Consider the following 12,835-nt stretch of genomic DNA (forward strand, 5'->3'; position numbering starts at 1 on the left):
CAGCGGCTCCAGTGCCTCTTCCCTGAGCGGCCCCCGCGTCGCTTTCTTGATCTCGGGCGCGGTAAAACCCCCTCCGGTGTGCGGCTCCAGCCCCGCGCTCTCGCTTCCCTCTCCCTTCTCGGCGGCAGTCAGCTGACTGAAATAATCCGGGCGAAAAAAATCGGAGGGGTTCCTCCGTGTCGCTAAAAGCTTGGGGAAAACCGTCCCCTTCCACGTTTGCTCCTGGCTGCAGTCGAAGCAAATCCAAACTGTTTAAAGACAGCACAAAACACTGAAGAATTTGTAAGTGATCTGTTGTTGTGCTTTAACGAGAAGTGATGATAAATGCTCCCTTCTTTCTACGTCAGCAGTAATGCACACATTTGATTATCTCCTCAACGTTTTTCAACAGGTCTGTTTTATTTTTCTCCAGGAGTAGCGCTCCATGGCACTTTTATTTTCTTTAAATTTTGGAGCTATAAATACTGCACCCTAAATGCATACCTGCTTCTCAGGCATGTGTGTTGGTGAAGCATTAAAAAAGGACTGTTGAATGTATTTGGGGAACATAGACATCTGTGTACATTAATATATGTATATTTATAATGTTTTTATGAGTCCCAAAGTTCAACAGAGGACAAGAGCCAGGGCAGAATCAAAATTCTGTGAGAAACTGAATTTCCATACTTTTTATGTCTCATGTGGGTTTACTATATTTATGGGGGCTTTTAGCTGCAACATTAATACTGGCTTGGGTGGTTCTTACACACGCTCCTGAGACTCCATTCTCAATTCTTCCTCGTCCCTCCATAAGTGATTAATGAATACCAGTGCCTTGACTACTGCGTTTGTTTCCTCCAGACATTGACAGAGCACTCAGACATCCTCCAGCATTCAAGTTTAATAGAAAGCCTTGAGCAGTGGGAGCCATCTGACTCCAGAAATGATGGAGGTGGCTGGCACGAAGCTGCTGATCCTGCCCCTGCCAGAGTGGCTCAGATGGTGTTCTCTGGAGGCCAGAAGAGCTGGAGCAGAGAGGAGCAGGGAAGACATGTCTGCAATCAGCTGTCGCTCATTCTCTGTGCCCAGAGTGAGCACCGGAGCGTTGATAGCCACAGGCATTGGGGTCCCCTTTGTGGTGTTTTCTGTCTTTCTTTTTGCTCTCCTGCTGCAAAGAGAAGGCTACAGCTGCAGAACGCATTTGTCCCTGTTGCTAAGGTAACATGCAGAACACCCACGCTAGCCTAAAAGCAAAACAGCGTGGATGGCAGATACAGCCAGGAACCTCGCGTGGGAGAGCGCTGCTCTCTCAGGTGCCACCTCCTGTACAACTGAACCGGGGCTCACAAACCTCCGACAGATAATTCTCTATCCAAGCATCTTCCCTGATTTTGTTGGAGGCAGCTGTGCCATCCAGCTAGGTGTGCACCTGAAAATACTTTGTCTTGTAATGCTCTGCCTTCTGCTTCTAGGAAAGGTCAGCAGTGCCTGTGCTTGCTGGTGGTTTCAGGCAGCAGGACTGTGCAGCACAAGGCAGTGCAGATGCCACAGAGACACGGGTTAGGCAGCTCTGCTTTCCTTTTTGAGCTGGGTACACAAACTCAAACCCTGCTGTAATAGAAGAGCTGCGTGCTTTTAACCACTTTTCCTAACATCACTGTGACCATTTCCCTCTCGTTTTGCCCTGCAGTGTCTCTCTGCATACATGCTTTAGAAGCTTGTACAGAAACACAACTAAGAAGATGTGAAAAGCACAGCCCCAACTCTGACTCATGTATTAGGTCCAAGTGCTCCAAAAGTGGCAGGTCATATATTTTGAAAATTTGTGCCTGAGTCTCTCATTTATGACTTCCAAAGCACACTTTTGGTCTTTAAATTAGGCAACTATTTTATTACCACTACTAGGCACCGATCTGCCATTTTATACTGGTTTTACTGCTCTCTGGAGTGCCATTGATCACTCTCTGGGGTCAGCAAGTGAAGCTGTGACAGGCATGAATCACATACACAAGCCAGTGTGCAGGAGGCAGTGCCTGCTGTGGCTGGCAGGGGACTGCTGAAGAGTGACATAAAAGCCTGAGTGCCTAAAGCAAAGGGTGTCTGTAGCTGTGATTTGTCAAACCGACTGTGAGGGCTGTCTCCCTCGGCGAGAAAGGCAGTGGCCAGACCTCCATCTGTGTTCCTGGACTCACTTGACACACATATCGTAACACTCACAGCAACCACCCATACCCAGAAGTCACAGGGCAGCAACGTGATGGGTAATATCTTGTTCTGCCTCAAGCACCATGAAGCATTCACAAAGGAGCCTTTTATCCCTTTTGTTTTCAATCTGGAAACCTAGGCATGCCGAGGTTAAATGAACTGACTAAGGTTTGCATAATTAGCCACTGGCAGAGCTGAGAATAGACACCATCTCCATTTTTCCAGGACTAAGATCTAACTCTCAGGCCCATCTTGGGGGCATAGGCAGGCTACCAAAACTATACATCACAGCTCTATAGAATATGACATTTTTAGAACAGGCTCAACCCTGAACTTATTATAGTTTTGGAAAAAAAAAGGAAAATCAAAAATAAATCTAAAAAAAAAAAAAAAAAAAGCAACAGTAATTTTTTCTTATGAGTGTTCCTGCCTGGGTAAGAAGGTAAAAATGGAATTCAAGTGACATTTATAAATATTAATGGACCTCTAAGCACTACCACATTAAAAAAGTTCCCGAGGGCCAAAGCCTGAATTAACTTTGAGCAATAGTTGCTGCAGACCTAGGCAAAAATAAAGCAATGCTGTGAAAAAGTATTAACCTTTCACAGTTGTTTGATAGGGCTAAAATAGAGCCATTTGTCCTCCACTTCTAAACAAACTATTTTAGGGAAATAGTGCTTCTTTCATGCTTCCCCCTCCCCTTCCTCACTTACTCTCTTTCTACTCCTGTTGCATATTTGAATGCATTTTTTTGCATTACCCTTTTCCACCTGTTGCTGTAGCTGCTGGGATTCCTCAGGCAACTCAATGGCAGTAGTGGTGCCTGAAACCCCAGCCTGGGAGACACTCACCTGCAACCAGGGTTCCTGAACTCAGAAGATTTGTGGTTGAGGTCACCAAACACCTGCTGCAGGCCACAGCTGAGCCAGCCAGGTAGAGCAACTGTCTTGAGGGTTACCTGCAGCTGCCCTCCACTTAAATGAGGTGCCTGGAGAACTGGATCAGGTTATCAACAAGCACAAAGAAACTACATGTCATGGTATTTAGGTGGTGAAGATGCTGATCTGCTTTCACCCTAGACATTTTTAAGCTTCCAACAAAGTTCTGTAATGGTGGAACAGTATGTATCATTTCAGGGAATGGTTCAGTTAAGCAAAACCTGTAATTTTCCCCTCGGTTCTGAAGGGTTCCAGAAACCTCTCATTTCAGTCAACATAAGCTCAGAGAGAGGGTCAATTCTTCTAAAATATTTAAGAAGAAATGTTCATCGCTTTAAAGCTGTTTAAAGACATGACTTCCAATGCAGTGCAAGTCAGGGTCCCTTTTGATGTCAGAGAGAATTAGGCTCTACCCATCTTCAAATATCTTGCTTCAGTCACCTAAATGCACTTAGGAACCTGGCCTTAGCAGCTTTCATTAGTGTACTGGCAGGTCTCTGAGCACAGAGAACACACTGTCCCCCACATCACAAGTGCCTATTAGCAATGCACCCATTATGTTCAATTAGCTACAGCATGGAGCATATGCCGACCATGCCTTGCACTTAGTCCATCCGTCCTCCCTGGGGGCACCTACCAGCCCAGCCCAGATGCCATCCAGGTTTTGCAACCTCCAAGTGCAGGCCCAGGGCAAAAAGGTCCCACTGCTTGCATCAAAACTACAAAATCCTTTTCTTCCGTTGCAGCCTGCAGAATGAAGGTCTGTGCCTGCTCCCACTCTGCACCGCAGCAGCCACAGCCACAGTGATGTCCCCTATGAAACACTACCCATGGGCAAGAGACAGTATGTCTTGTGAGATGTTTGGAGACACCCACACTGACTGACTCTAGTGCTTGCAGACTGCCTGGCTGCCTGCCTTCAGCCAGGATGGGCTGAGGATCAGCTGAAGCCTCCCAGATTTCCTTGACATGGTTTGCTCTCAGTGTGGTCTTGTGCTGTGTCCTCTCCCTCCTCTTCCTTAGCCCCAACCCAGTCTGCTGCTGTCTTTTACAAAATCCATAGAAACAGAATTATCATGGAGATGTCTGCCTCTGGCAATTTTTTTTCTTTGGAAATAATTATAATTGGCTGTGGCAGTTAAAAACTTATCAGTGTAGACAGATGACAGACAGCACAATCACATAAGCTTCCCTCTGAGAAAATAAAGCTAAAACCCATTTATCATCTTGGTTAGAAACAAAAGGTCTTCCTCTGAAGAGCCAGGCTGTGAAAACACAGAGAGAAGACTGTTATGCTCATGTATTAGATCTGTGGTAGGTAACCAAGCACAGGCAGTCCATTTGCAGCATGATGGTACTTTAGTAATTATAGTATCACTTTGTTCATCTGAGGAATACCTAGCTATGGACATCACACCCTGTCCAGACGCAGAGACTGAGATCCCAAGAGGTGAATTAAGTGGCTGGAAGCCATGTGGGCCTGAAGAGTGACTGCACCACAAACACAGAAATATGTACACATATCCCCATAGTGTCTGTAAGGGCTACTTGCATAGGGATCCAAAGCTGGACATAGATTCCTTATTCCTGGAGTAAATCAGTAACTGCTCTCTCCCAGAGAGCAGAAAAGTTTTGATTCCTAGGTATATCTCTGAGGTACAAAGTCTCCTGGAGCCATCTTTCATGTGACAACTCACATGCCACCCCTGGGAGGAGACTGTGCCCTCTCCACTCAGCTTCCTGGCAGAGCCTGGGCAAGGACTGTGCAGCCCTTAGAGTCATAGAATGGTCTGGGTTGGAAGGGACCTTAAAGATCATCTAGTTCCAACCCCCACTGCCATGGGCAGGGAGACCTACCACTAGACCAGATTGCTCAAAATTCCATCCAGCTTGGCCTTGAACACTTCCAGGGGTGGGGCATCCACTTCTCCAAGCAACCTGTTCCCATGTCTCACCACCCTCATGGTGAATAATTTCTTTCTAATATCTAATCTAAACCTGCCTTCTTTAAGTTTAAAGCCATTCCCCCTTGTCCTGTCACTACGTGCCCTTGCAAAAAGTCCCTCTCCAGCTCTCTTGTAGGCCTCTTTAGGTACTGGGAGGCTGCTCTGAGGTCTCCCTGGTGCCTTCTCTTCTCCAGGCTGAACAACCCCAAGTCTCTCAACCTTGTCCTCCCCTCTATCTTGGTTTAGCAGCTCGCATTCTTCAATGGGGGAGGATAATCCAACCACCCTGCCCACAGTCTGATTTTATCAGTACTCATTTTTCCCAAATTATTTTAACAACTGGCCTCCCTTTGGGCTGAATGGGTTTCTAACAGCATGCAGGTTGGGGGTGGCTAGGGAGGCAAATGGTAGGGCTTCTCTTGCCCTATTAAACAATTCCTGAGATGTTTTTAAGAAAATGAAAGCTGGGTGAGGAGAATGGTTGTCCTGTGGAAGTTGTTGACTACCCAGTCCATGTGAAAAGATGATAGCCTCAAATACCATGAGACATGCTTGGATCTAATGGTATTTGCTAGGCACAAAGAGAAATATTGTTAGCATGCAACCAGTTGTTGTATGAGGGAGGGCTGAGAAGAGGACAGAGAACAGGGAGGATGGGGAGAGATAAGGACAGAAAAATACCAGAAACGGAACTGCACAAAGTTTTCCGTAGGTCTAGTTCCCAGGATTACAAACAGCCTGCCAATGAATTCAGTAATTGACATGCCTCGAGTGCAGCCACATTAATGTCACAACTATCTCACTTAGCCCAGTGCTTGCGTTTCACTGAAAAACTCTTCTGCCTTTGCACGAAATTGTGGATGGTTTATACTTTTTTTCCCTTTTTTTTTTTAATAGCCTTCTTGGCTTCCAACAGCTTTCCCTGCTTAAATTTCCCCTTCTAGCTAAAAAAAGAAATTAGACTGATCTCTTTTGGCAGCTGTGAAATGGTTGCATATTGTATATGCTTTCTTGATAAGCTTGCATGAAATGGAATTTGGTTTTCTTTTGATGGATACACCACTTTTAGCACAATGTCCCCCACAAGATTAGCAAGTGTTTAATTTTTTTAGAGAATTTTTATGTGCATGTAATGTCATGTATGCCATTTCTGAACAGAATTATGAGTAGTGCATGAAGCTGCCTGAACAGAGAAACAGAATGACTGAGGAATGTTTCTCTGTGAGTACACCGTACGATTCATGATGGTGTGTAGTTTGCTAATCACAAAGCTTCAGTTGATGGCAAAAATTGCATGAGATTCAGGTTTTGATTCTTACCACTTCCCAGAGCCATGTTCAGGTGCTGTAGAACACATGAAACTGGCTGTGCTGGGTCTGTCCTAGGAGGAATTTAGCCCTGTGTTCTGTAATGACAGTGCCCAGAGGTGGATGCCTGGGGACAAAGGCAGATATAGTTCTTACTTTCCTGCTTCCTCAGTCTCCAATCTTTTTTAGTTCAGACTCCCTGAGCTCCTGTTTTCTGCATATATTAGAGCCCACAATGGAGGAACAACTTCACAGAAGACAACAGCTATTAAACTGAGAAGTACCGTGGGTGAATGTGATTGCTCTGGCTTCTTGTATGGTTATCTGCATGAGCTTCAGCCTAGCCTGTGCTTCAGTGCAATGCTATTATTAAGAAATAGAATCAAAGGAGATGCTGCAAGACTACTGGGAAAAGGCCAAAAATGAGTATAAAAGGGTAATAATATTATACAAGATCTCTATTATTATAATATTATGAGATAAAGTGGCTGGCATTCTGCTATGCCTTTGCCCAGTGTTTAATTTAGCCATGAAGTTCTTTCAAAATTATATTCAAGAGACCCTGGAGGGGAGTGGGGGGCAAGGAATTTTGAAAGGTGAGGAGTTTTGAAACTGAAAGCTTTTGTGAGGTGGAGGTGGGATCATCCCACCCAGGAGGGAACCCAGCATCTGACAGGACCTCCCAAAACTGAATTCAAATGTAAGAAAAACTAAGTACTGGAATCATTAACAGGATATTTTGGGTTTAGTTATTATGTGCTGTTTGCCTGTCTATGTGGTGAAATTCCTCAGTCCTGGTATGAGCCAAGAATGGCTAATGGAGGATCACAGACTCTGGCCTTGCAGGCTGCAGCCAAACCACCAGTGCAAGCTGTTTTAACTGTGGATTGCCAACAAAAAATTCTCCACTACCTTCCTTTCCTCTGTTTCCCATTCTGTATCTTCCCAAGGGGCTGCTGAGCTGACTGCATGGTGTGGGTGGGCAGAGGCAGCTCCTGCCAGGTTAGTTTTCAGCCTGATCTGTGAGCTGTTCCTGCTCATCCCACTGGTGTGCATCGGCAACTCGTGTGGGGAAGTGATAGAAACGTCCAGACGAGGTAACAAAATGGTCACTCCCATAGCAGCTTCTTGTTAGATCAGCTTATGTCAGCAGCCGAGCTGTGCCACAGCTGTGTGGTTGGTTTTTCCTACTGTAACTGTTGGCACAGTGCTGCATCTCTGGACAGGCTTCATCCCAAAGCCTACAGAGCCGAGTGGCTGTTAACGCTGGGGCCTACAAGGCTTTCAGAGCCAGTGTAGCCAGTCCACGAGGCACTGGCATCTCCAGCTTGGTGCATCTATGTGGAAACAGGAGTCTTCCTAGGCAGACTGGCCCAGGCTCAGGGCACAAAGACATATGGCTGGTCTGGCTGTGGGGCATGATGCCAGGGATGCAGGCAGCACTCCAGCTGAACCCTAGCTGGAACCCTGCAACTGGCTTGTTTCAAGTACAGCATTTTGGCCTCCTCATGTGGGCATTTTTCCACCTGAATCTGGTTCACATGAGCATTTTCAACCAGCTTGTAATCACAAGTCTTCGGTTTGGAGTAGAGAAACAGGCTTGAAGTTATTTTCTGAGCTTTATGAGGCAACTTAAATTTCAATTAAGTGGTTCTCCTCAAGGAGCAGGTGTCCAAGCGATGTTTTTTTCAACCAAGTTTTAGCTAACTATAACTGCTTTTAAACTTGTCTGAAGTGATAATTGTGGGTTCTACTCTTTCAACACCAAATTTGAACTTGCAAGCAGGAAAAAAGGGGAAGTGTTCAACAGGAACTCCACAGGACTTACACTGGTGAACTGAAAAAAACTGTAAAATGGCTTTACTTTTGTTTGAAATTTTCCTATTGCTTGTAAAAATTATACTGAACATACAGCATTAAAGAATTAAATCTTGTTTACCTATCAACCAACAGCAGTTAAATACAGCTCATCTCCAAAGAGAAAGGAAAAAAAAGCAAGAGGGGAAAACATAGTGCTCTGGAGAGGGCCACTGCAGGAATTTTTTTACCCTTTCTCCTCAAGGTTGTAGCCAAACAAGGCTTGTAGCTGTTATAAGCAGGCCCTCGCTTGTTCTCCTGCAAGAGTTTACACTGGGCTTAACTGTTTCTTTGTTGCAGCAGATAATGTAATATCTCCCTGCATAACAGTGGGAACAGCTCCAGCTATTCAGAGACCAGAACTGGAAGAGATGCTAACAAAGGAGGTCTGTGTGAAAACCAGCACTATTCCTGCATAGTCAGCTCCCTGGCCTCTGCCTTCCTCCTCCCCCCTTCCTCTTCTTCCGTTTGTAACTTCCTTTGCTTGTGTATCTGTTTCTGAAGTGGCTTAGACTCTGTCCTCACCTAACCTTTTGACATCATCCCATTTTTCATCCTGTCTGTATTTCCCTTAATTTCTTCTTGTGGCTTTTGGACACCAAAGATAGTTCTGGTAAACATAGGTTGGTTTGTTTGTGTGTGCACAGGCTGGTGAGAATGTATTGCAACTTATGTTAAGGCTATCGTGAACTTCAATTTTTCATAGAATCATAGAATCAGCCGGGTTGGAAGAGGCCTCAAGGATCATTGAGTTCAACCCCACTGTGGTTACTAGACCATGGCACTAAGTGCCACATCCAGTCTCATCTTGAAAGCCTCCAGGGATGGTGAATCCACCACCTCCCTGGGCAGCCCATTCCAATGCCTGATTACTCCCTCCGTAAAAAATCTCTTCCTAATATCCAACCTAAAGCTCCCCTGGCAGAGCTTGAGTCTGTGCCCTCTTGTCCTACTGCTGGTTGCCTGGGAGAAGAGACCAACCCCCACCTGACTACAACCTCCTTTCAGGGAGCTGTAGAGGGCAATAAGGTCACCCCTGAGCCTCCTCTTTCCAAACTAAACAACCCCCATTGTTCTGTCCTCCCCACCCTCAATACCTCTTTTTTACCTCTTCCTTTAAGTAAGCTGCACTGTTTTCCTATCAAGTGTGCTTTTCTCTTGATGTTCACTCTCACAGCAAAGGTACTTGCTCCAGTGCTTTTGCTTTCTTGCTGCCTTTCCCTGCAATTGCAGCTCCCTTGTGCCCCTTTGCATCACAGAACAGCCTCCTCCAGCTACTCATGACTTTCCCCTTACTGCAGCCTTACCATTTATTTTCTGGAATTGTTTCTCTGCATGGGCTTATCCAATTGTTTCCTCATGTTCACCAGCTTTTGTCATCCAAATCTGTTGTCCATGGGAGTGGTCACAACTACAATGTCCTTATCCATTCTTCTCTCTGCATGCCAGTGCTGTTGCAGGTGTCTGTACGGTCTCAATCTGTTTTCAGCTCTCTCCATGGCAGAGGTGTGGGTATATGGGCTGCAGTTTGGGCTGGCCACTGAAAGCAATGCCCTTCTTTGCCTGAAACAACTTTTCGTGGAAACCTACAGTCAATTCCTTCTGACAAGATGACACATATGGCCAGGAACATGACATGGTGGAAGAGCAAGGCGTGGCTCAGCAATAGGAGTGACATAACTGCCCTAGGTGGTCATGTGGTGAGAACGGCGACCAGCAGGAAAGCTTAAACACTGTTGGTTCCTGGATGTCCTGGTAAGTGTAATGCAAAACAGTCACTCAAAATAGCAATTGTCACTTGAAAAGTATGACTCATTTCGACACACTTTGCTGTTTTAACTGTATAAACCATTTGTAGGGCTCTAATGACTCAGTGTGAAAACTTGCCTGAACAGCTTGTGAAAGGCAGGTCAGTGCTAGAATTAGCCTCAAACAGAGTCCACCGCAGATCTTCTAGGGAGGTGGTCCTGAATGAAAGGGGCCCCTGAGTGCTGGCAGCTGTATTCCAACATAGGGTGAAAAGCACCACGAAGTGACTTTCCAGTACTAACCTGACCAGCCACTGAAAACAGATGCCTTTTTGTCTGGCTTTTGTTTTCAAATGGCCAATAAGAACAGATCAGCACTGGCACCATTGTCTGTAATAAATGTGTCTCCACCAAGGGGAAGACTGTGGTGTGTTGTAAACAATTATGGCACTGAGTAAAGCATAATTAATCACACAAGTGCCACAAGGGATACATTTGCGAAAGCATGGCTTGAAGATCAGGATCTGTATAACAGCTAGAACATTTAAGACAGTGTAAAGGAGCTACCAGCATTTTCTGGGATGAAATATCAAATGGACTGTCATAGAAAGACTTCATAGCCCTTTACTGTTGTTGCATTTTCTGCATCACAGTAAAGCCTTATCTTCTGTTTGTTAGAAGGTCCCTCACTCTGATAAACTGGTATTTTGTATTCCAAGTAACTAAAAAATAAATGCCATGATTCATCTCAGACTTGGTTACTGTTGTGCAGTGAAAGATCTTTTTGTATGCCATGGGTCCTATTCATTGCACTATTCTTGAAGTTTTATGTTGGGGTCACTCTGCTAAAACTAGGAATGGCAGATTCAGGTGTTCAGAGACACCCCACAGTATGTGGTCACAGGATAAAGACCAGGGTTCTGCAGGGAATATTATACCTTTCTAAAGGCTACGTTCTGTGGCCTTATCTTCTTGCATTTCTCCTTTTCTTCCACCACTGGACAGAACATCCTTTTTTTTTCACAAATGAAAGGTTCCCTCCTCCTAGCCAAACATTATGCTGATAAAGGTCAGGTTAAGCTGGGTATCAATAGAGCTCTTCATGTTGCAGATAAAAAGGATGTTTTTTGCAGAAGCAAGTGGTGAAAATATAAGGGGTTATGAAAGGTGCAACATAAAAACGTCTCTCCTCCAGACAAAGAGATAACTAGATCCATCCAGAGTTCTCAGGCTTTAGGCATAAAGGTTATAGCATATAAAGAGAGAGCTGGTGAAGATCCGAAAAAAACACAGGTGAGGTAGGAAAGCTAATCCTGACTCAGAAGAAGACTAAGCTTGACCCCAAGAAGAAGCTGAGAGATCACATCTACCAGGAGAAGATTTGAATTTGTGAGCAGCTTCTGTGTTTTAATTTCTGCTTTCTGTTTGATCCATTCTGGGCACAGAAGTTACCACCTGGCTTCATCACCACTTGCTCCTCCCCGATTAGAGCAATCAGTGAGATGCTGAGTTTTGATTAGCTGCTTTCAGCAGAAGAGTGACAAGCACCATGGTGTTCACCTTCCTTCTGCACGTAGCTGTTACAGCAAATTCAGTCTGCCTGGCCTTCTACAGTCTCCTGCAGGGTTTTCTCTGTAGAGAAGCTAAGACTCCTGTGACAGGTTAGGTGGGGCCAGCTTCCTGCTTCTCATCTCCTCCTGACACCCACACTGAATGGATATCAGCCTGCCTCCTGGCAGTGCTGCTTACATGTGGCACTCCACAGAGACACACCAAGGAGTTCCAACCAGGTTAGCTAAAGCTCAGACAGTCTGACCACATTGGTTACATTCAGGTCATATTGCCAGACTTTCAAGTACTTGAAGGGAAATGTTGTCACAGAGGAGCATGCTCAGACAGATGAAAATTAACTAGAAGCTATGAATAGAATATGGCTAAGTGAAGGTATGTTTTCTCTATTTAAGCAAAGATAATATGGAGGAGCTTTTTAAAGGAAGCTTTTCCATTCTGTCCACTTGAATTTGTCACCTGTGTATCAATCCTGTTCACAACTGAGAGAACACTGAACTGACTTTCAGTTGTTTATCTTCTCTAACACAGTTACCCGCAGTTCCTTTTTCCAATAGAGTTCTCACAAGCCTAAATGTAGTTTAAACATGTTCTTATTCAGACAGAAATGTCAGAGTACTTATAGCAAAAAACCTCCACCCCTGCCACACCTAGAGTATACCTTTCTGCCCCATGAACAGTCTTCTCAGAACAATATTTTTTATTCTTTATTTTCAATATGATATAGCTGAAGAGGATGAAAATCTTCAAGAATGTTTTACTTGAGTTTATAACATTCACTCTACAACAGGCTGTAAAGAAATTGCTGCTGGACAGATTAGTAGAAAATGAATGAGTGATACTCCTAAGATCAGAGTTTTTATTTTTTTACTGCTGTTAGATAGCATTAGTCAAACTGGGCAGAAATCCTTCCTGCCATCATACTAGGAACTTGTGTGCTTCCTATAACAAAGGAAACAATGATCAACAGATGCTGTCAAACTTCTTGAAACCTTCTGTGCCATTTTTGGCACTAGTTTCTGGGAAAATTTCACTAGCAGCCTCTCTCCCTTCATATAACTAGTGGCTTGTATTCTTTCCCAAATGGATTGTTTGAAAGGAGGTAAAATGCTCAGGTACCAGCAATGCTGAGAAAAGGATAGAGAACTCTCTAAAACCTTACAAGAGCTGCCCCACCAAGACACAGTGAGAAACTTCTACCCTAAAACTGGAAGAGGGATGGGAAATTTTGGTCCAGGGGATACATACACTCCACAGTTTAATTCTTTGCATTACTCCTGAGTAAC

This window comes from Acanthisitta chloris, unplaced genomic scaffold (genome assembly GCF_000695815.1).
Source record: "Acanthisitta chloris isolate BGI_N310 unplaced genomic scaffold, ASM69581v1 scaffold13964, whole genome shotgun sequence".
Lineage (NCBI taxonomy): Eukaryota > Metazoa > Chordata > Aves > Passeriformes > Acanthisittidae > Acanthisitta > Acanthisitta chloris.